The 26055-nt window shown below is 39.8% G+C and overlaps 1 long non-coding RNA gene across 2 annotated transcripts in view; it reads left to right on the forward strand.

The window, feature by feature from the left end:
• LOC306984820 overlaps window positions 1-26055 on the forward strand; it is a 65832-nt gene that overhangs the window by 20636 nt on the left and 19141 nt on the right. The window lies entirely within an intron of this gene.

Here is a 26055-nt window from a genome sequence, read left to right on the forward strand (position 1 = left end):
AAATCTAGTTAGTTAAATATGTATTCATTTCAGTTTAATGCATTGCAAACAAACAAAAAACACAATCCTTACACTGACAATAAAACAGTTTGGTATTCAAAAAATTATGAATCTAATTTTTTGTTTTGCAAAAGTACATTTAATTAATGAATAATGAATCAAGTTGTATATGTCCAAAAAAATAAATAAATTAGAAAACCAAAAAATGATGAGGAAAATCTTAGTTTAATATTGTAAAATTAGAATCAAACAAGTATCAATATTGCATAATTAAATCCCTTCGAAAAAAATACTTTTTAAATTTAAATTTTTCACATTTTAACAGACAACAAATAAAGAACTGCATGAACTTATAGCATGAACTGCATAATAACCCCTTTGGTAGGTCACTTCAGTCATCTAATTCTTATCGCCTTTGAAGACACCACTTTCCTGAATTTTTTTTGAATAACTCTCATTGTTGCACTTCTGTCGAAGTACAGCTCTGACTTGAGAAGGAGTGGTCCCTTCAAAACGAGCAATCACAGCATCTGTGAACACAAAAATAACAACATTTTATTGAATATGATAATCACTGTTATCCGATTTAGATGCAATTGGTTTATCTAGGACATACATTTATAAAGTAAGGAGACATGAAAACAATATACTGTATGCAACATAATGTTTTTTTTTTCTAAATTATAACGCAGAAATTGTCCAAATAAACCTGTAATGTTCAAATCGTTCTGTAGTACAACAGCAATAGATGGGTTACCATCCACACAAATTGTATGTAGATTGTTGATATAACATTATAAGATGATGCATGAAAAGACCAAGACACAAAATAAAATCTATAAATCATCAGTAAAAGCCGCGTTTCCATTACAGATTTGCGCAAATGTTTTGCGCTATTATCTAAATATCGATACAAAACTATTGCGAAATGACGGCGTTTCCATTAACCGGTGTTATGCAACTAAAACGTCCTTTTTTCTCTTGCGATAAAGTCATTCCAAAAATCACGGCAGCGGACGTTGGTTTATATAATCTCACAGCCACCGCATTAGACATTATTATTATTAATGGAAGGAGACATAGCCTACGTGTTATCCAAGCATTAATGGCAGAGAAAGACCCTTATACTCCGAACGAAATATAAGGAGTTTCTGGGTGTTTCGCCCTCATTTCTGCTCTGAGGTTTTGATTGTGGTATTTCTTTGAAGTTTAGAATCCAGTATTCCTATAGGCTAATCATTGTTTATTTTATGAATTTAATAACTCTGTCTCCTATTCCAAACAATCCATGTAGGCTACTTTTGTGTCCATTCGTTTTTTCCTTTTTAAACCCGTAATTGAAAAACGAAAAATGAACGGTTGTCTTTTTAAAACGCAAAGTTGAACACCACAATTTTAATTTGAACTCACTACACCAACTGCTGCGCTAAAAAGTAAATATCGACGAATTTTCAAATGTTTGTTTAATGACTTTATTCCCCTTTATTAAACATGTAAAATATTCACAAATTAATATGGAAAACTTGTTGATTTTACTGGTTTTCTAAGGCCAAATTAGAACCTGGAATTGACATTTTCCCGCAGTGCTGAATAAGAAGAGCCATTTATATTATTAGGGCCCAAGCCTTGAAAAGGCGAAGGCCCTATTGTTTTTCTAAGGATTCTTCTTCTTCTTCTTCTTTATTATTATTAGGGCCCAAGCCTTGAAAAGGCGAAGGCCCTATTGTTTTCCAAAGGATTATTAGGGCCCAAGCCTTGAAAAGGCGAAGGCCCTATTGTTTTCCTTCGGATTATTATTATTATTAGGGCCCGAGCACCGATGGTGCGAGGACACTATTGGAATTGCTCTGTTTATTATTATTATTAGGGCCCGAGCACCGATGGTGCGAGGACACTATTGGAATTGCTCTGTTTATTATTATTATTAGGGCCCGAGCACCGATGGTGCGAGGACACTATTGGAATTGCTCTGTTTATTATTATTAGGGCCCGAGCACCGATGGTGCGAGGACACTATTGGAATTGCTCTGTTTATTATTATTATTATTATTATTTTCCGCATTTAATCGCATTTTTGAGGGCCTAAACATGCACGAAAACTCACGAAAATTTGCACACGCGTCAGAACTGGCGAAAATTGACATCTGATATGCGTTTCAGAATTGGGCGGGGTAAAATGGCTCGATAGCGCCACCTATAAAGGTTCAACGGAGTGCGCCTCCCGCTACGTTTCACGTATGTGTACGAAATTCGGTACATACATGTAATGACCCAATACCTACAAAAAAGTCTCTTGGAGCATAGCCTTAAACACAACAGGAAGTCAGCCATTTTGAACTTCCTCTCTGATTTTTGTGCAGTTTTTGCCATTTTCAGGCCTCGTACTTTAACGAACTCCTCCTACAGTTTTAATCTGATCATCTTCAAATTTGGTGAGTGTAATCTTAAGGCCTTTGCGACGTTAAATTGCGAAGATCTAGAGTTTTCGTCGAAGGGCGTGTCCTCGGCGGCCTGACAAATTTTGATGTTTCGCCATGAAACAGGAAGTTGCTGTAACTCAGGCAAACAATGTCCAATCTGCCCCAAACTTCACACGGTTGATAAGAGTTCTGTCCTGAACACATGACCATGCTCAAATTCAGTTACAGTCATAGCGCCACCTGCTGGCAACAGGAAGTGACATGTTTAACACTGTTTTGGACTCCTAATAACATATAAAAAATTGCCAGCAAGTGCTTAACATGTTAACAACATACTAGAAACATGCTAAAACATGCTAGCAAACATTAGCTAAGTGCTAAAGCATGCTATTACTGCAATTAAATAGGAATTTGCTGTAACTCAGGCATTGAATGTCCAATCTGCCCCAAACTTCACACGTTTGATAAGCGTTCTGTCCTGAACACATGACCATGCTCAAATTCAGTTACAGTCATAGCACCACCTGCTGGCAACAGGAAGTGACATGTCTAACACTGTTTTGGACTCCTAATAACATACAAAAAAGTGCCAGCAAGTGTTAAACATGTTAACAACATACTAGAAACATGCTAAAACATGCTAGCAAACATTAGCTAGGTGTTAAATCATGCTATTAATGCAATTAAATAGGAATTTCCTGTAACTCAGGCATTGGATGTTTAATCTGCCCCAAACTTCACACGGTTGAATATTCTCATGTTTAACACATTTACATGAGAATATTCAGTTATAGTAATAGCGCCACCTACTGGCAACAGGAAATGACATGTTTAACACTGTGATGCAGTACTAGCAACATATTAAATATGCCATTGAGTTATATACATGTTAGAAACATGTTAAAACATGCTAGCAATTCTTAGCTAAGTGCTAAAGCACGCTAATGCAATGAAACAGGAAGTTGGTGTTACTGAAGAAGGCAATGTCCAATCTGCCCCAAACTTCACATGTTTGATAAGAGTCCTGCCCTGAACACATCTACATGACAATTTTAAGTTAAAGTAATAGCGCCACCTACCGTCGACAGGAAGTGACACGTTTTACACTGTGATGCATTACTAGCGATATATTTAATATGCCATTGAGTTCTAAACACGCTAGAAACATGCTAAAACATGCTAGCAACACTTATCTGAGTTATAACGCATGCTATTATCCCCATAATCAAGGATATTTTTGTAACTGACTTTGACATACTCCTCCTATTTTTACCTACTTAAATGCACATTGCCCACCGTGCTCTGTCTTCCTAAAGCCACCGGGTGGCGGTGGCACGGGTGCGAGGGCCCTTTCATCGCTGCTTGCAGCTTTAATTATTATTATTATTATTATTTTCCGCATTTAATCGCATTTTTGAGGGCCTAAACATGCACGAAAACTCACGAAAATTTGCACACGCGTCAGAACTGGCGAAAATTGACATCTGATATGCGTTTCAGAATTGGGCGGGGTAAAATGGCTCGATAGCGCCACCTATAAAGGTTCAACGGAGTGCGCCTCCCGCTACGTTTCACGTACGTGTACAAAAATCGGTACATACATGTAATGACCCAATACCTACAAAAAAGTCTCTTGGAGCATAGCCTTAAACACAACAGGAAGTCAGCCATTTCGAACTTCCTCTCTGATTTTTGTGCAGTTTTTGCCATTTTCAGGCCTCGTACTTTAACGAACTCCTCCTACAGTTTTAATCTGATCATCTTCAAATTTGGTGAGTGTAATCTTAAGGCCTTTGCGACGTTAAATTGCGAAGATCTAGAGTTTTCGTCGAAGGGCGTGTCCTCGGCGGCCTGACAAATTTTGATGTTTCGCCATGAAACAGGAAGTTGCTGTAACTCAGGCAAACAATGTCCAATCTGCCCCAAACTTCACACGTTTGATAAGAGTTCTGTCCTGAACACATGACCATGCTCAAATTCAGTTACAGTCATAGCGCCACCTGCTGGCAACAGGAAGTGACATGTTTAACACTGTTTTGGACTCCTAATAACATATAAAAAATTGCCAGCAAGTGCTTAACATGTTAACAACATACTAGAAACATGCTAAAACATGCTAGCAAACATTAGCTAAGTGCTAAAGCATGCTATTACTGCAATTAAATAGGAATTTGCTGTAACTCAGGCATTTGATGTTTAATCTGCCCCAAACTTCATACGTTTGATAAGAGTTCTGTCCTGAACACATTTACATGAGAATATTCAGTTATAGTAATAGCGCCACCTATTGGCAACAGGAAGTGACATGTTTAACACTGTGATGCTGTACTAGCAACATATTAAATAAACCATTGAGTTATAAACATGTTAGAAACATGTTAAAACATGCTAGCAATTCTTAGCTAAGTGCTAAAGCATGCTAATGCAATGAAACAGGAAGTTGTTGTTACTCAAGTAGGCAATGTCCAATCTGCCCCAAACTTCACAGGTTTGATAAGAGTCCTGCCCTGAACACATCTACATGAGAATAATCAGTTAGAGTAATAGCGCCACCTGCTGGCAACAGGAAGTGTCATGTTTAACACCATTTTGGACTCCTAATAACATATAAAAAATTGCCAGCAAGTGCTGAACATGTTAACAACACACGGGAACCATGCTAAAACATGCTAACAAACATTAGCTAAGTGCTAAAGCATGCTATTCCTGCAATTAAATAGGAATTTGCTGTCAGGCATTGAATGTTCAATTTGCCCCAATTTCACACGTTTGATAAGAGTTCTGCCCTGAACACATCTACATGACACTTTTCAGTTATAGTAATAGCGCCACCTACTGGCAACAGGAAGTGACATGGTTAACACTGTGATGCAGTACTAGCAACATATTAAATATGCCATTGAGTAATAAACATGTTAGAAACCTGTTAAAACATGCTAGCAATTCTTAGCTAAGTGCTAAAGCATGCTAATGCAATGAAACGGGAAGTTATTGTTACTGAAGAAGACAATGTCCAATCTGCCCCAAACTTCACATGTTTGATAAGAGTCCTGCCCTGAACACATCTACATGACAATTTTAAGTTAAAGTAATAGCGCCACCTACTGTCGACAGGAAGTGACACGTTTTAAACTGTGATGCATTGCTAGCGACATATTTAATATGCCATTGAGTTCTAAACATGCTAGAAACATGCTAAAACATGCTAGCAACACTTATCTGAGTGATAACGCATGCTATTATACCCATGATAAAGGACATTTTTGTAACTGACTTTGACATACTACTCCTATTTTTACCTACTTAAATGCACATTGCCCACCGTGCTCTGTCTTCCTAAAGCCACCGGGTGGCGGTGGCACGGGTGCGAGGGCCCTTTCATCGCTGCTTGCAGCTTTAATTATTATTATTAGGGCCCAAGCCTTGAAAAGGCGAAGGCCCTATTGTTTTCCTTCGGATTATTATTTATTATTCTTTTTCTTCTTCTTTATTATTATTATTTTACTACCTTTTGGGCACTTTTGGGGGCCTTAACGTGCTCAAAAACTCTTGAAACTTTGCACAAATGTCATAACCCGCGGCCATTAGGGCCCGACTGAAGCTGGTACCCGGGCGTGGCAGGGGGGCTCGGCAGCGCCCCCTGGAATGGGATTCAAAAACATGTCCATATATCAAAAACGCTTGCATGTAATAATATGAAACTCGGTACACATATAGATCTCATCGGGCCGAACAACTTTCGTGCTCTAAGTTTTACGCCAGTCCAACAGGAAGTCGGCTATTATGGGCTGTATGGAAACGCATGTTCTGGCATTTGAAACACTTCTCCCAGAGAATTCATCCGATGACCACGAAACTCGGTGTGCATGAAGTCAAGACATGGAGGATGCTAAATTGCGGACGGATTTTTGATATCTCGAAAGGTTTGGCCGTGGCGAGGAAACGAATTTATGATTAAAAAAGGATGCATAAAGTGTGTTATAACTTAGTTATAGTTTTACCTACAGTTACAAAACTCAGCGTGTATATTGATCTTATCAAGCCGAACAACTTTCTAATTTACAGTCATTAGCTCCGACCAACAGAAAGTCAGATATTGTGGTTTGAATGTGAATTGTGTCTCTCTCTGTCTCTCTGCTATTCTGTGTGTGTGTGTCTGTCTGTGTGGGGTGGGGAAGGGAGGGGGGATCTGTGTATGTGTGTGTATGAGGAGGGGGGCTAGTTTAGTTTAACCCTTTCTCTGCTGTGTGCAAAATCTCGGGCACTTTTGGGGCCCTTAACGTGCTCGAAAACTCTTGAAATTTTGCACACAGGTTAGAACCCGCGGCCGGGCTGAAGCTGGTACCCGGGCGTGGCAGGGGGGCTCGACAGCGCCCCCTGGAATGGGATTCAAACACTTGTCCGTATATCAAACACGCTTGCATGTAATAATATGAAACTCGGTACACATATAGATCTCATCGGGCCGAACAACTTTCGTGCTCTAAGTTTTACGCCAGCCCAACAGGAAGTCGGCTATTGTGGGTGGTATGAAAACGCATGCCCCTGGAATTTGAAACACTCTTTCTAGAAAATTCATCCAATCGCAACCAAACTCGGTCAGCATTACGTCAAGACATTGAGGATACTATATTGCTGACGGATTTTTGATATCTCGAACAGTTTGGCCGTGGCGAGGAAACGAAATTATGGCGAGAAAAGAGAAACACGATGTGTTATAACGTCTTCATACATTAATTGATCTTGATGAAACTTCAGTAGCGTGTTTGTTGTAAGAGAGCAATCACATGGATGTAACTAATGTGAGTCAAAGTTATAGCGCCACCAACTGGCAGCAGGAAGTGTGTTACTTTTGACAAAAGTGGGGGGGTTAGTTTTACCTACAGTCACAAAACTTGGTATGTATATTGTGCACATCGAGCCGGACAACTTTCTGATTTACAGTCATTAGCTCCGACCAACAGGAAGTCAGATATTTTGGTTTGAATGTGGTTTTGTCTCTCTCTGACAGAGTTCCCCCAGCCATTCTCTGTGTGTGTGTGTGTGTGTGTGTGTGTGTGTGTGTGTCTGTGTGTGTGTGTCTGTGTGGGGAGGGGAGGGAGGGCACACACACAGACAGCCCCCCTGTCTGTGTGTGTGGGGAGGGGAGCAGAAAGACTATGAACAATTGTGCCATCTAGTGTTTTATACTATGTATAAATGTGTTTTTTATTTTAAACAAGTGTTTTAAAGTACACTAATTTCAATTAGTGATATGCTGCATTTTAATGTATATTTAAACATTATCAAAGTTAGGATGTCATTTTTTAGTTTCAAAAGTTATCTGTCTCTGTCTCCCTTTGGCTGTCATTACCCTCCCCTCACTCCCACAGTCTCACTTATTTCTTTCTGTATCAAATAATATTACCATAAACAAAAAGTTTGAGTTTCTTTTTCAATCAATGTATTATGTGTAACTTAAAAATAAGCAGATTAAACAGATATGTTTGAGGGCAAGACATGAAAACGATGAAATATAATATAGTATTAGTAAAAGAGTGCAGTATAGGGTTGGATGAATCAGATAAATAACATATTTTGTTAAAAAAACATTTGGTTAAATAAAATCGAGTGATACATAGGGCTATATTGCCCTCTCGACAGTCAAAGCGGGGTTACGTTATTGCCCGTCGTGCACAGGAACCCGAAAGGCAACGGGGTGGCGGCTTTATATATATATATATAAATATAGCTGCAAGCAGCGATGGAGGGCCCAAGCCGGTGGCACCGCCACCCTGGTGCCTTTAGTTACACTAAAGGCACCGGGGTGGCGGTGCCACCGGCTTGGGCCCGTAATCGCTGCTTGCAGCTATATTTATATATATATATATATTTAGGGCCCAAGCCTTGAAAAGGCGAAGGCCCTATTGTTTTCCTTCGGATTATTATTATTATTATTAGGGCCCAAGCCTTGAAAAGGCGAAGGCCCTATTGTTTTTCTTAGGATTATTAGGGCCCAAGCCTTGAAAAGGCGAAGGCCCTATTGTTTTTCTTGGGATTATTAGGGCCCAAGCCTTGAAAAGGCGAAGGCCCTATTGTTTTTCTTAGGATTATTATTTATTATTCTTCTTCTTTATTATTATTATTATTATTTTACTACCTTTTGGGCACTTTTGGGGGCCTTAACGTGCTCAAAAACTCTTGAAACTTTGCACAAATGTCAGAACCTGCGGCCATCAGGGCCCGACTGAAGCTGGGACCCGGGCGTGGCAGGGGGGCTCGCCAGCGCCCCCTGGAATGGGATTCAAAAACATGTCCATATATCAAACACGCTTGCATGAAATAATATGAAACTCGGTACACATATAGATCTCATCGGGCCGAACAACTTTCGTGCTCTAAGTTTTACGCCAGTCCAACAGGAAGTCGGTTATTATGGGTTGTATGGAAACGCATGTTCTGGCATTTGAAACACTTCTCCTAGAGAATTCATCGGATGACCACGAAACTCGGTGTGCATGAAGCCAAGACATGGAGGATGATAAATTGCGAGGGGATTTTTGATATCTCGAACGGTTTGGCCGTGGCGAGGAAACAAATTTATGGCGAATATTGGAAACAGGAAGTGTGTTATAACATCCTCATACATTAATTGATCTTGATGAAACTTCAGCAGTGTGTTCGCTGTAAGAGGCCGATCACATGGATGTGACTATTGTGAGTCAAAGTTATAGCGCCACCAACTGGCAGCAGGAAGTGTGTCACTTTCAAGATACTTTTGACCCAAGAGGGGGGGTTAGTTTTACCTACAGTCACAAAAATCTATATATGTATTCTTCTCCTTGAGCCGGACAACTTTCTAATTTACAGTCATTAGCTCAGACCAACAGAATAGGGCTATTTAATAAAAATCAAGTCATACATAGGGCTATACTGCCCTCTAGTGATGTATGACAGTCAATGCCAGCATGTAAGGTCTAAATGAGATCAAAATAGTTCAGACATAAATATATATTTATTAGGGTGACTGTGTGAGGATATTTTCCCACCGGTTAATCGACGTGTGACACCGGCGGGAGCTTTTAAATCGCTAACTTAAAAGCGAAAGTAAGTACTGGACGTCCAGTAGGAATGAACTAAAACACATTCACTCTGTTCTGCTCGTTCCTCGCCGTGAACGCGTTATTGCTTGAATTGCGAGTTCAATAGCCTATTATTCTTAATGGAAAACAATAAAACAGTACAATGACAGATTCGCTTAAATAGTCGTTTTTACACAAAATATTCCGTCATCATCTTTTCAGTCTGCTCTTCACCCATGATGATTAATGAAATTGGACTGATCTTTGCTGCGACTCTCGTTCAACTCACGATTTATTAAGCGGACACGTTCAGGTTTTAATAGGTTAGTGCCCGTTCTCTAACTAAACTAAATTATTTTAACACACACACACACACACACACACACACATACACACACGTGCATTGCAATCTCAAATCGACGGTGGAGCGCGATTATATATTTAAATCTGTATATTGTAGCCTAATATCTGTACCTAGTCACACCCCTACTCTTATTAAATGTATGCTTCATAATTTCATTTTTAATTTCTAAATTTGATCAATAAATTAAATTATTTAGAATAATAAGACACTATAGGGACACCCTGTGGCTGATCAAATTAAATATTTTAAACTGAAAAATAACAATGCATTAAATAATGTTATGAGATTGTTTTAAATATAAGTTAATTAACGATCGTTGGAAAGAATGATAGGCTATACTTTTGAACATAACACTAAACCTCCTTTAAGTGTCGCAAGGCGACCGTCTTAATGAGCGAGTCATTGATTCATTCGTTCAAACGAGTCGTTTGAACGACTGAGTCATTAATGAATGAGACAGTTGTCTATTGATTGATAATTGAATCTTTGAGTCAAGCGATTCTTTCAAAAAGCGGAATCATTCACTAATGAAAAAACACTGTGAGATGCGCGATGGTTCTGCTGTGATCTTTGTTGAACTATTTTCGCTGCTGAAACAGAACAAAAACAGGAACATTGCATCTAAAGTGTAAGTGACTCATTATATGCATTTATTGAACTGTTGTATGAAATCAATGTCAATTTTTCAATTGTGATGGTGGTATTCATGAAAAGAGGACTCGTCGTGTGAGGTTGCTTAACTGTATCATGTTAGAAAATATGAAAACGCCCCATTTTTTAATTGTTCACTGTGATTATTTTGTGAGTGCTTCGCAACATTGTTACCGTGACTAATGCACTATCGATAGCAGCTTACAATAAATGTTATAATCAGGATTTTGTTTCTTTTTTCCCCATGTTCTAATCAGGTTGGGCAAGTAAAATTATCTTTGTCTCAACCATGCGCTTTTTAGTTTCATGATTTGGCTCTATAGTTCGGGGTGGATTGCTTGAATTGTGAGTTCAATAGCCTATTGTTCTTACAGTAAATGAAATCGGACTCCTGCTGCTGATCTTTGCTGCTTAAAATAAACAGATTACTGCTCTGTTTGAGGACAAGAAATTCGATCCGATCTGATCCGATCTTATATTTTTAAAATCAAAAGTTTTAACTGTTCATGAACAATCAAGTGTTTGTATTAAATAACATTCACAAACATACATTAATGTTGTAAAAATGTATTGTTCACTCAATGTATTGATGTTAGATAAGGCATAATGTTAATGAATGGTGTCTTAATGTAGTGTTACCAACTAAACAGGAGATAAAATGTGTTTTATTTGACTTGACTGTCCTTTTATTTAATCCAAAACTGCGTTCATATTTAAAAGGCCTTTTAAACTAGATACAACGAACCGCACACGATACCACTTTAGGGGCCGTTCACATATCGCGTTTTATGCGCGTGCAAATTCAGTGAGAAGCACTTCAATGCATCTCAACAGGTCATGTGACAAAAACAAGCCTGTTACGGCCTTTCCGTAACAACATGGAAAGCTCGGCCGAACAGCTGATCATAGCTGTACAGGGCGGCTTTTTATTTCTCATCTCAATGAATATATCTAGTAGTAAAGCTAATGCAAGGGCTAGAAATCAATTAATTATTTGATGATACTTCCTCGTCATCATGGAGAGCGCAGTTTGCACGAGTTTGCACCAGGTTTGCACCGCTTTCTCCTCTCAACAAGCGCGTGCTTTCCCTTTGCGTCTGCCGTTGCTATGCAACCATGAACAGAGGCGCGCCTGGAAAACGAATTTGCACGCACAAAAAACGCGCTATGTGAACGATTCATTCCTCCTTTCTTGTCAACAAGTGGATTCAGAGAAACCGCATTAGCAGCGCCGCCGGTCGCCGTGTCTCAGTGTGTTTATGGGGAAAATGTAGGCCTGTTATTAAATCGATCCTCTGAGTTACGGATCGATCTTTAGAAATTAATATGAAAATCGATTTAGAATTGGTGAATCGATTTTTTTCAACACAGCACTATGTGTGAGAGAGAGATTTTGGTTGGGTGACAGTAGGTTACAGTTTGACAAGAGTTTATAGTTTAACAAAAGCCCAATGTGTTTTATTGCGAGTGTACACAAATATAAGGAAACACTTGCAGTTTGAATGATGTCTTGTATGAACAAAACAACACACACACACACACACACACACACACACACACACACACACACACACACACACACACACACACACACACACACACACACGTGCATTGCAATCTTGACATCGCAGTATGTTCATTATAGCCAAGTCAACCTAACATAAAAATTACACTGCTCTGTTTAAATAGTCAGTTGTACAGTTCGTACCGTTCACAGTAAGCACCGCTCCACTGTGATGTTTCCAAGCACATTTTTACGTATTTGAAGAGGATCATTTTTCAATATTGGAACGTGAGTGAAATACAAAGCCTATAATAAAGAATAGTTTAGCACCCAAACATTTTAATAATATATATATATATATAATAATATACATGTTAAAAATAGGGGGGGGGGGGGAATATACACACATACCGGTATATATATATATGTATATATACAATTTTTTTTCTTATATGTGCCCTCGATGCGCACTTTTGCAGAACCCACACTGATGCAAGCTCTAAAGCAGACTTCTTCTCGACAGTCAAAGCGGAGTTACGTTATTGCCCGTCGTGCACAGGAACCCGAAAGGCACCGGGGTGGCGTTTTTTATATATATATATATATATATATATATATATATATATATATATATATATAATAAATATAGCTGCAAGCAGCGATGGAGGGCCCAAGCCGGTGGCACCGCCACCTCGGTGCCTTTAGTGCAACTAAAGGCACCGGGGTGGTGGTGCCACCGGCTTGGGCCCGTAATCGCTGCTTGCAGCTATATTTATTTATTCTTCTTCTTCTTTATTATTATTATATTACTACCTTTTGGTCACTTTTGGGGGCCTTAACGTGCTCAAAAACTCTTGAAACTTTGCACAAATGTCAGAACCTGCGGCCATCAGGGCCCGACTGAAGCTGGGACCCGGGCGTGGCAGGGGGGCTCGCCAGCGCCCCCTGGAATGGGATTCAAAAACATGTCCATATATCAAACACGCTTGCATGTAATAATATGAAACTCGGTACACATATAGATCTCATCGGGGCGAACAACTTTCGTGCTCTAAGTTTTACGCCAGTCCAACAGGAAGTCGGTTATTATGGGTTGTATGGAAACGCATGTTCTGGCATTTGAAACACTTCTCCTAGAGAATTCATCGGATGACCACGAAACTCGGTGTGCATGAAGCCAAGACATGGAGGATGATAAATTGCGAGGGGATTTTTGATATCTCGAACGGTTTGGCCGTGGCGAGGAAACAAATTTATGGCGAATATTGGAAACAGGAAGTGTGTTATAACGTCTTCATACATTAATTGATCTTGATGAAACTTCAGCAGTGTGTTTGTTGTAAGAGGGCGATCACATGGATGTGACTATTGTGAGTCAAAGTTATAGCGCCACCAACTGGCAGCAGGAAGTGTGTCACTTTCAAGATACTTTTGACCCAAGAGGGGGGGTTAGTTTTACCTACAGTCACAAAAATCTATATATGTATTCTTCTCCTTGAGCCGGACAACTTTCTAATTTACAGTCATTAGCTCAGACCAACAGAATAGGGCTATTTAATAAAAATCAAGTCATACATAGGGCTATACTGCCCTCTAGTGATGTATGACAGTCAATGCCAGCATGTAAGGTCTAAATGAGATCAAAATAGTTCAGACATAAATATATATTTATTAGGGTGACTGTGTGAGGATATTTTCCCACCGGTTAATCGACGTGTGACACCGGCGGGAGCTTTTAAATCGCTAACTTAAAAGCGAAAGTAAGTACTGGACGTCCAGTAGGAATGAACTAAAACACATTCACTCTGTTCTGCTCGTTCCTCGCCGTGAACGCGTTATTGCTTGAATTGTGAGTTCAATAGCCTATTATTCTTAATGGAAAACAATAAAACAGTACAATGACAGATTCGCTTAAATAGTCGTTTTTACACAAAATATTCCGTCATCATCTTTTCAGTCAGCTCTTCACCCATGATGATTAATGAAATTGGACTGATCTTTGCTGCGACTCTCGTTCAACTCACGATTTATTAAGCGGACACGTTCAGGTTTTAATAGGTTAGTGCCCGTTCTCTAACTAAACTAAATTATTTTAACACACACACACACACACACACACACACACACACACACACACGTGCATTGCAATCTCAAATCGACGGTGGAGCGCGATGATATATTTAAATCTGTATATTGTAGCCTAATATCTGTACCTAGTCACACCCCTACTCTTATTAAATGTATGCTTCATATTTCATTTTTAATTTCTAAATTTGATCAATAAATTAAATTTTTTAGAATAATAAGACACTATAGGGACACCCTGTGGCTGATCAAATTAAATATTTTAAACTGAAAAATAACAATGCATTAAATAATGTTATGAGATTGTTTTAAATATAAGTTAATTAACGATCGTTGGAAAGAATGATAGGCTATACTTTTGAACATAACACTAAACCTCCTTTAAGTGTCGCAAGGCGACCGTCTTAATGAGCGAGTCATTGATTCATTCGTTCAAACGAGTCGTTTGAACGACTGAGTCATTAATGAATGAGACAGTTGTCTATTGATTGATAATTGAATCTTTGAGTCAAGCGATTCTTTCAAAAAGCGGAATCATTCACTAATGAATAAACACTGTGAGATGCGCGATGGTTCTGCTGTGATCTTTGTTGAACTATTTTCGCTGCTGAAACAGAACAAAAACAGGAACATTGCATCTAAAGTGTAAGTGACTCATTTTATGCATTTATTGAACTGTTGTATGAAATCAATGTCAATTTTTCAATTGTGATGGTGGTATTCATGAAAAGAGGACTCGTCGTGTGAGGTTGCTTAACTGTATCATGTTAGAAAATATGAAAACGCCCCATTTTTTAATTGTTCACTGTGATTATTTTGTGAGTGCTTCGCAACATTGTTACCGTGACTAATGTATTTATAATGCACTATCGATAGCAGCTTACAATAAATGTTATAATCAGGATTTTGTTTCTTTTTTCCCCATGTTCTAATCAGGTTGGGCAAGTAAAATTATCTTTGTCTCAATCATGCGCTTTTTAGTTTCATGATTTGGCTCTATAGTTCGGGGTGGATTGCTTGAATTGTGAGTTCAATAGCCTATTGTTCTTACAGTAAATGAAATCGGACTCCTGCTGCTGATCTTTGCTGCTTAAAATAAACAGATTACTGCTCTGTTTGAGGACAAGAAATTAAAACCAATGCAATATGATGAATGTCCAAAAGATGGCACCGACAGACTGTTTTTAAATGAGGTTGGATAAATTTTTTTTGCTTTTAAACTGTGTGTGTGTGTGTGTGTGTGTGTGTGTGTGTGTGTGTGTGTGTGTGTGTGTGTGTGTGTGTGTGTGTGTGTGTGTGTGTGTGTGTGTGTGTGTGAGAGAGAGAGATTTTGGTTGGGTGACAGTTGTAGGTTACAGTTTGACAAGAGTTTATAGTTTAACAAAAGCCCAATGTGTTTTATTGCGAGTGTACACAAATATAAGGAAACACTTGCAGTTTGAATGATGTCTTGTATGAACAAAACAACACACACACACACACATACACTCACACACACACACACACACACACACGTGCATTGCAATCTTGACATCGCAGTATGTTCATTATAGCCTTAATATAATAGTCAACCTAACATATAAAAATTACACTGCTCTGTTTAAATAGTCAGTTGTACAGTTCGTACCGTTCACAGTAAGCACCGCTCCACTGTGATGTTTCCAAGCACATTTTTGCGTATTTGAAGAGGATCATTTTTCAATATTGGAACATGAGTGAAATACAAAGCCTATAATAAAGAATAGTTTAGCACCCAAACATTTTAATAATATATATATATATATAATAATATACATGTTAAAAATAGGGAGGGGGGGGGGGGAATATACACACATACCGGTATATATATATATGTATATATAAAAAAAAAATTCTTATATGTGCCCTCGATGCGCACTTTTGCAGAACCCAACCTGATGCAAGCTCTAAAGCAGACTTCTTCTCGACAGTCAAAGCGGAGTTACGTTATTGCCCGTCGTGCACAGGAACCCGAAAGGCACCGGGGTGGCGTTTTTTATATATATATATATATATAAATAAATATAACTGCAAGCAGCGATGGAGGGCCCAAGCCGGTGGCACCGCCACCTCGGTGCCTTTAGTGCAACTAAAGGCACTGGGGTGGTGGTGCCACCGGCTTGGGCCCGTAATCGCTGCTTGCAGTTATATTTATTTATTCTTCTTCTTTATTATTATTATATTACTACCTTTTGGTCACTTTTGGGGGCCTTAACGTGCTCAAAAACTCTTGAAACTTTGCACAAATGTCAGAACCCGCGGCCATTAGGGCCCGACTGAAGCTGGGACCCGGGCGTGGCAGGGGGGCTCGACAGCGCCCCCTGGAATGGGATTCAAAAACATGTCCATATCTCAAACACGCTTGCATGTAATAATATGAAACTCGGTACACGTATAGATCTCATCGGGCCGAACAACTTTCGTGCTCTAAGTTTTACGCCAGTCCAACAGGAAGTCGGTTATTATGGGCTGTATGGAAACGCATGTTCTGGCATTTGAAACACTTGTCCTAGAGAATTCATCGGATGACCACGAAACTCGGTGTGCATGAAGTCAAGACATGGAGGATGATAAATTGCGAGGGGATTTTTGATATCTCGAACGGTTTGGCCGTGGCGAGGAAACGAATTTATGGCGAATATTGGAAACAGGAAGTGTGTTATAACATCCTCATACATTAACTGATCTTGATGAAACTTCAGCAGTGTGTTCGCTGTAAGAGGCCGATCACATGGATGTGACTATTGTGAGTCAAAGTTATAGCGCCACCAACTGGCAGCAGGAAGTGTGTCACTTTCAAAATGCTTTGAAATCACCCTCTTATTTTTACCCGATTTGCTTCAAACTTTATCTGTATAATGTAAACACACGACAGATGTAGACCTGTGAAAGGATTATTGATATCTTTAATACTGTCGCCATGGCAACGCTTTAAACTTTTATATTCTTTTTGGATGCATTTGAGGCTCTTAACATGCTTCAAATTGCATGAAACTCAACATGCATATCACTTTTATTGCTTAGTACACTTGTGCGAAGTTTCAGAAACGGACGTGGTGGAGGGGCTCAGTAGCGCCACCTTTAGTCAAAAATGGGGTATTAGTTTTATCTACAGTAACCAAACTCGGTACGTATATTCTTCTCTTCGAGCCGGACAACTTTCTAATTTACAGTCATTAGCTCCGACCAACAGGAAGTCAGATATTTTGGTTTGAATGTGATATATTGATATATTTTAGACTCCTAGTTTTTAGCGGTGGTTGATTTTATTCACACCAAACTTTTTCAACATGATGAAAATACATTAAAGATGCTAAATTATGAACGGATATTAAATATCTCAAACGGTTTTGCTGTGGCGAGGGATTAAAGTAATGTCCAGAAAGGAATCACTAAAAGCCTCATATCTTCTAAAAATTTTATTATACACCATTTATTTCTATATAAAAGTATACAAATATCAGAACTAAACCCATTTTGTTCTTTTTTTCAATTTAAGAATTATGTATAAGTTAAAAAACAGCCAGAATGCGCTATTTAGTAAAAAAATAAGTCATACATAGGGCAATACTGCCCTCTTGTGTTCGAAATCAGGTAGGCCCATTGTATATTGTATTTATATATAAATATATTAGTGACTGTGAGAATATTTTCCTACGGGTTAATCGATGTGTGATTAAAGCGGGGGCTTTTAAATCGCTAACTTAAAAGCCAAAGTAGTAGCCTACTGGACGTCCAGTAGGAATGAACTAAAACACATTCACTCTGTTCTGCTCATAGACTGTAAAAAAATGGTTCTGCTCGTTCCTCGCCGTGAACGCGTTACCCGTGTAGCCGTGAGCATTTAGTTTCATTTTAAACATAGCGCCATTTCGGGGGTGGGATTGCTTGAATTGCGTGTTCAATATTCCGTCATCATCTTTTCAGTCAGCTGTCCACCCATGATTAATGAAATTGGACTCCTTGTGCTGATCTTTGCTGCGACTCTCATTCAGCTCACGATTTATTAAGCGGACACGTTCAGGTTTTAATTGTAGGTTAGTGCCCGTTCTCTAACTGAACTAAATTATTTTAACACACACACACACACACACACACACACACACATCAAATCGACGGTGGAGCGCGATGATATATTTAATATATCTGTATATTTGAATATCTGTATATTTTTCCCACCGGTTAACCAACGTGTGACACCAGCGAGGGGTTTTAAATCGCTAATATAAAAGTGAAAGTAAGTATGATTATGGTGGCGCTTGCAGTGCGCTCGAATGAATTCCTATGAAAGTAGAAATTAACTAAAAAAACGTTCGCTCTGTTCTGCTCACTCCTCGCGTTGGACGCGCAGCGTTATGAATGCCTGTGCAGCCGTGAGCTTTTTTAGTTTAATTTTAAAATTAGCGCCATTTCGGGGGCGGGTATAGGCTATTGCTTGAATTTATTTTGCAAAAACACGTGCTATATTTCAGATCAATATATTTGTTTTCCTTAAAATTATTCTCATCTGAATTACAAATAATGTATTTCTGTATAAAATAATACTATGACTAAAAATGCATTTGAAGTTTCTTTTTCAATCAATAACTTAAAAATAAACGGATTAGGCTACTGCTCTGTTTGAGGACTAGAAATTAAAACCAATGCAATATGATGAATGTCCAAAAGATGGCACCGACAGACTGTTTTAAACGAGGTTGGATAAATATTTCTTGTTTTTAAACAGTGTACGTGTGCGCGCGCGCGTGTGTGTGTGTGTGTGTGTGTGTGTGTGTGTGTGTGTGTGTGTGTGTGTGTGTGTGTGTGTGTGTGTGTGTGTGTGTGTGTGTGTGTGTGTGTGTGTGTGTGTGTGTGTGTGTGTGTGTGTGTGTGTGTGTGTGCGCGCGTGCAATCAGTCCCAGGTAAGAGGCATGAATGATGGGAATTGGACTTCTGGGAGTGAGGTTAATATTCCGGAGACGGTTCCCTCAGGTTGTGAAAAGGAGGTGGCGCGGGAGCCCCAATAGTAACCAACTGCAGAACCCCAGAACCATACGTCATAGCAGTGTGATCACGACAGCGCCAGCCTAAAAGTCTGATGCCAGAAGTGGGCGTGGCCAGACATTGCGCTACTTCTGTGTTTCAAAGTTTAAAACAATGCTGATATATTTTTTTTTGAACGATTTCAAATGTTTATTTAATATATATATATATATATATATATATATATATATATATATATATATATATATATATATATATATAAAATATTATAAAATATAATAACAATGTTTTGTCCTATTAACAAAAGACAGACAATGTACTATGAACAAATGTTAATAGTTTTTTAAAAGTTAAAATGATACTTTATGCATTTGGTTAGTGTCAAATGATTAACAATATAAATTGAACAAAGTTTAAAACAAACAAAATAATAAAACGAAAACAAAGCTTGAACATTTGATTTAATTGAAAAGCATTTTTTAAATAAAATTTGTTTTTTTCCTCTGAAATAGCAAAAGCATCGCACACTAGCTGTACCTGCTCTAAATAAATAATAGTCATTAAATAAAAATACAAAATCGAAATAAATAAATAATATTTTATTGTTATTTTTTTAAATTCTTGTTCTGTTCTGAATATCAATACATTTAAAGGATTTGTTGTGGAATATTTTGAGTATCATAATAAAATCAGAACAATTCTCGTTTTAGTGATTATTTTTATTTTTTATTTTTTTCACTGTTCTAATCAGGTCAGGCAAGTCAAATTCTTTGTCTTGTCCCTTAAAAAATGTAATATATATATATATATATACCACACTTCATATGAATTTTTGGTGTTGTGTACTTACAATGGCTGCTGATTTCATGTGTCCGTTAAGTCCATGAGACTGTAGGGTGTCTAATTTTTCATTTTAGGTTTCAGAAGGGTGCTCACGCATACTTTGTGGTTGATATGTGCCCTCGATGTGCACTTTTGCAGAACCCACACTGATGCAAGCTCTAAAGCAGACTTCTTCTGGACAATCAAAGCGGAGTTACGTTATTGCCCGTTGTGCACAGGAACCCTAAAGGCACCGGGGTGGCGGTTTTATATATATATATATATATATATATATATATATATATATATATATATATATATATATAAATAAATATAGCTGCAAGCAGCGATGGAGGGCCCAAGGCGGTGGCACCGCCACCCTGGTGCCTTTAGTGCAACTAAAGGCACCGGGGTGGCGGTGCCACCGGCTTGGGCCCGTAATCGCTGCTTGCAGCTATATTTATTTATATATATATATATATATATATATATATATATATATATATATATATATATATTTATTTATTATTCTTCTTCTTCTTCTTCTTTATTATTATTATTATTTTACTACCTTTTGGGCACTTTTGGGGGCCTTAACGTGCTCAAAAACTCTTGAAACTTTGCACAAATGTCAGAATCCGCGGCCATCAGGGCCCGACTGAAGCTGGTACCCGGGCGTGGCAGGGGGGCTCGGCAGCGCCCCCTGGAATGGGATTCAAAAACATGTCCATATATCAAACACGCTTGCATGTAATAATATGAAACTCGGTACACATATAGATCTCATCGGGCCGAACAACTTTCGTGCTCTAAGTTTTACGCCAGTCCAACAGGAAGTCGGCTATTATGGGCTGTATGGAAACGCATGTTCTGGCATTTGAAACACTTCTCCCAGAGAATTCATCCGATGACCACGAAACTCGGTGTGCATGAAGTCAAGACATGGAGGATGCTAAATTGCGGACGGATTTTTGATATCTCGAACGGTTTGGCCGTGGCGAGGAAACGAATTTATGATTAAAAAAGGATGCATAAAGTGTGTTATAACTTAGTTATAGTTTTACCTACAGTTACAAAACTCAGCGTGTGTTTTGATCTTATCAAGCCGAACAACTTTCTAATTTACAGTCATTAGCTCCGACCAACAGAAAGTCAGATATTGTGGTTTGAATGTGAATTGTGTCTCTCTCTGTCTCTCTGGCATTCTGTGTGTGTGTGTCTGTCTGTGTGGGGTGGGGAGGGGAGGGGGGGATCTGTGTATGTGTGTGTGTGTGAGGAGGGGGGCTAGTTTAGTTTAACCCTTTCTCTGCTGTGTGCAAAATCTCGGGCACTTTTGGGGCCCTTAACGTGCTCGAAAACTCTTGAAATTTTGCACACAGGTCAGAACCCGCGGCTGAAGCTGGTACCCGGGCGTGGCAGGGGGGCTCGACAGCGCCCCCTGGAATGGGATTCAAACACTTGTCCGTATATCAAACACGCTTGCATGTAATAATATGAAACTCGGTACACATTTAGATCTCATCGGGCCGAACAACTTTCGTGCTCTAAGTTTTACGCCAGCCCAACAGGAAGTCGGCTATTGTGGGTGGTATGAAAACGCATGCCCCTGGAATTTGAAACACTCTTTCTAGAAAATTCATCCAATCGCAACCAAACTCGGTCAGCATGACGTCAAGACATTGAGGATACTAAATTGCTGACGGATTTTTGAAATCTCGAACAGTTTGGCCGTGGCGAGGAAACAAAATTATGGCGAGAAAAGAGAAACACGATGTGTTATAACATCTTCATACATTAATTGATCTTGATGAAACTTCAGTAGCGTGTTTGTTGTAAGAGAGCGATCACATGGATGTAACTAATGTGAGTCAAAGTTATAGCGCCACCAACTGGCAGCAGGAAGTGTGTTACTTTTGACAAAAGTGGGGGGGTTAGTTTTACCTACAGTCACAAAACTTGGTATGTATATTGTGCACATCGAGCCGGACAACTTTCTGGTTTACAGTCATTAGCACCGACCAACAGGAAGTCAGATATTTTGGTTTGAATGTGGTTTTGTCTCTCTCTGACAGAGTTCCCCCTGCCATTCTCTGTGTGAGTGTGTGTGTGTGGGGAGGGAGGGAGGGAGGGAGGGAGGGAGGGAGGGCACACACACAGACAGCCCCCCCCTTTTCTGTGTGTGTTTGGAGGGGAGCAGAAAGACTCACACTAGAGTGCGGATCGGGCCAAATTTTTCAGTCCGAGCCCGGCCCGCGTCCGACAGAGCAGTAACCGAACCCGACCCGAGCCCGACAGGCATAAAGATATTTATGTTCGAGCCCGACCCGAGCCCGACAGTTAAAATCCCATTTTTTTCTCATACTAATGACAATTGTACGTTTTTTTGTGTGGAAAGCCCGCTTTTATTAAGCAACTGTAGGAAGGCAATCGGAAATGTCAACAGGACAAGCGCATCAGCGCGCGGAGCAACAAGCGCTCTTAACACCTGGCGCGCACACATTATGCACGCGTTTCGTTGTCACGGCTACATAAACAAATGTCCGCACACAGGAAGACGGATGTTATGGTAATATTTTACATGTATTTTAATCACAAAAACGAACGTTTGCATCAAGTGAAAGCATCAGGCACATCGGCTACCTACATAAGCTGTTTTAAATTTAAAATGGTCAATGCCTTATCGCGCTGATGTGACCGAGCCCGACCCGAACCCGAACATCATTTCTAAATATCTGTCCGAACCCGGCCCGGCCCGTCGGGCTCGGGTCGGGTATCCATCCTCTAACTCACACTGATGCAAGCTCTAAAGCAGACTTCTTCTCGACAGTCAAGCGGGGTTACGTTATTGCTTGTCGTGCACAGGAACCCGAAAGGCAACGGGGTGGCGGCTTTTTATATATATATATATATATATATATATATATATATATATATATATAAATAAATATAGCTGCAAGCAGCGATGGAGGGCCCAAGCCGGTGGCAGCGCCAGCCCGGTGCCTTTAGTGTAACTAAAGGCACCAGGGTGGCGGTGCCACCGGCTTGGGCCCGTAATCGCTGCTTGCAGCTATATTTATTTATATATATATATATATATATATTTATTATTATTTTTCTTACGACTATTCGGGCACTTTTGGGTCTCTTAACGTGCTCAAAAACTCTTGAAACTTTGCACAAATGTCAGAACCCGCGGCCATTAGAGCCGGACTGAAGCTGGTACCCGGGCGTGGCAGGGGGGCTCGACAGCGCCCCCTGGAACGCGGTCCGAAAACTTGGTCCATAAATCAAACACGCTTGCGTGTAATAATATGAAACTCGGTACACTTATAGATCTCATCGGTTCATATATCCTTCGTGCTCTGACTTTTTACCCCAGCCCAACAGGAAGTCGGCTATTTGGCGTAGTTTAAAAAACACATGCAATGGAATTTAAAATACTCCTCCTAGACGATTCAAACAATCACCACGAAACTCGGTGTGCATGAAGTCAAGACATGGAGGATGAAAAATTGCCAGGGGATTTTTGATATCTCGAACGGTTTGGCCGTGGCGAGGAAACGAATTTATGGCGAATATTGGAAACAGGAAGTGTGTTATAACATCCTCATACATTAACTGATCTGGATGAAACTTCAGCAGTGTGTTCGCTGTAAGAGGCCAATCACATGGATGTGACTATTGTGAGTCAAAGTTATAGCGCCACCAACTGGCAGCAGGAAGTGTGTCACTTTCAAAATGCTTTAAAATCACCCTCTTATTTTTACCCGATTTGCTTCAAACTTTATGTGTATAATGTAAACACACGGCAGATGTAGACCTGTGAAAGGATTATTGATATCTTAAATACTGTTGCCATGGCAACGCAACAAACTTTAATATTCTTTTTTAAAGTTTTTGAGACTCTTAACATGCTTGAAATTGCATGAAACTCGACAGACACTTTACATTTATTGCCTAGTACACTTGTGCAAAGTTTCAGAAACGGGCGTGGTAAGGGGCTCAGTAGCGCCACCTTTAGTCAAAAATGGGGTATTAGTTTTACCTACAGTAACGAAAATCGGTATTTATATTTATCTCCCCGAGCCGGACAACTTTCTAATTTACAGTCATTAGCTCCGACCAACAGGAAGTCAGATATTTTGGTTTGAATGTGATTTGATGGGAATTTTGCCAGTCTCTCTTAGTGTCTGTGTGTGTGAGAGAGGAGGGGGGGCTTTATTTTAACCCTTTCTCTGCTGTGTGGGACTTCTCGGGCACTTTTGGGGCCCTTAACGTGCTCGAAAACTCTTGAAACTTTGCACACAGGTCAGAACCTGTGGCCATCAGGGCCGGGCTGAAGCTGGTACCCGGGCGTGGCAGGGGGGCTCAACAGCGCCCCCTTTAACGGGGTCCGAAAACTTGGTCCATATATCAAACTGAATATTGCATGAATTAGTATGAAACTCGGTACACATATAGATCTCATTGGGCCGAACAACTTTCGTGCTCTAAGTTTTACGCCAGCCCAACAGGAAGTCTGCTATTATGGGTTGTATGAAAACGCACACACACACAGACAGCCCCCCCCCCCCCTTTTCTGTGTGTGTTTGGAGGGGAGCAGAAAGACTCACACTGATACAAGCTCTAAAGCAGACTTCTTCTCGACAGTCAAAGCGGGGTTACGTTATTGCCCGTCGTGCACAGGAACCCGAAAGGCAACGGGGTGGCGGCTTTATATATATATATATATATATATATATATATATATATATATATATATATATATATAAATATAGCTGCAAGCAGCGATGGAGGGCCCAAGCCGGTGGCTGCGCCAGCCCGGTGCCTTTAGTGTAACTAAAGGCACCAGGGTGGCGGTGCCACCGGCTTGGGCCCGTAATCGCTGCTTGCAGCTATATTTCTTCTTTATTAGGGCCCAAGCCTTGAAAAGGCGAAGGCCCTATTGTTTTCCTTCGGATTATTCTTCATTATTAGGGCCCAAGCCTTGAAAAGGCGAAGGCCCTATTGTTTTCCAAAGGATTATTCTTCTTAACTATTATTATTATTATTATTATATTACTACCTTTTGGGCACTTTTGGGGGCCTTAACGTGCTCAAAAACTCTTGAAACTTTGCACAAATGTCAGAACCCGCGGCCATTAGAGCCGGACTGAAGCTGGTACCCGGGCGTGGCAGGGGGGCTCGACAGCGCCCCCTGGAACGCGGTCCGAAAACTTGGTCCATAAATCAAACACGCTTGCGTGTAATAATATGAAACTCGGTACACTTATAGATCTCATCGGTTCATATATCCTTCGTGCTCTAACTTTTTACCCCAGCCCAACAGGAAGTCGGATATTTGGCGTAGTTTAAAAAACACATGCAATGGAATTTAAAATACTCCTCCTAGACGATTCAACCAATCACCACGAAACTCGGTGTGCATGAAGTCAAGACATGGAGGATGATAAATTGCGAGGGGATTTTTGATATCTCGAACGATTTGGCCGTGGCGAGGAAACGAATTTATGGCGAATATTGGAAACAGGAAGTGTGTTATAACATCCTCATACATTAATTGATCTTGATGAAACTTCAGCAGTGTGTTCGTTGTAAGAGGCCGATCGCATGGATGTGACTATTGTGAGTCAAAGTTATAGCGCCACCAACTGGCAGCAGGAAGTGTGTCACTTTCAAAATGCTTTGAATTCACCCTCTTATTTTTACCCGATTTGCTTCAAACTTTATGTGTATAATGTAAACACACGGCAGATGTAGACCTGTGAAAGAATTATTGATATCTTAAATACTGTTGCCATGGCAACGCTTTAAACTTTTATATTCTTTTTGGGTGCATTTGAGGCTCTTAACATGCTTCAAATTGCATGAAACTCAACATGCATATCAGATTTATTAGGTACTAGGCATGTGTGAAGTTTCAGAAACGGGCGTGGTAAGGGGCTCAGTAGCGCCACCTTTAGTCAAAAATGGGGTATTAGTTTTACCTACAGTAACAAAAATCGGTATTTATATTTATCTCCCCGAGCCGGACAACTTTCTAATTTACAGTCATTAGCTCCGACCAACAGGAAGTCAGATATTTTGGTTTGAATGTGATTTGATGGGAATTTTGCCAGTCTCTCTCAGTGTCTGTGTGTGTGAGAG

The sequence above is a fragment of the Phoxinus phoxinus genome (assembly GCF_949152265.1).
Source record: "Phoxinus phoxinus genome assembly, chromosome: 17".
In the NCBI taxonomy this organism is placed as follows: domain Eukaryota; kingdom Metazoa; phylum Chordata; class Actinopteri; order Cypriniformes; family Leuciscidae; genus Phoxinus; species Phoxinus phoxinus.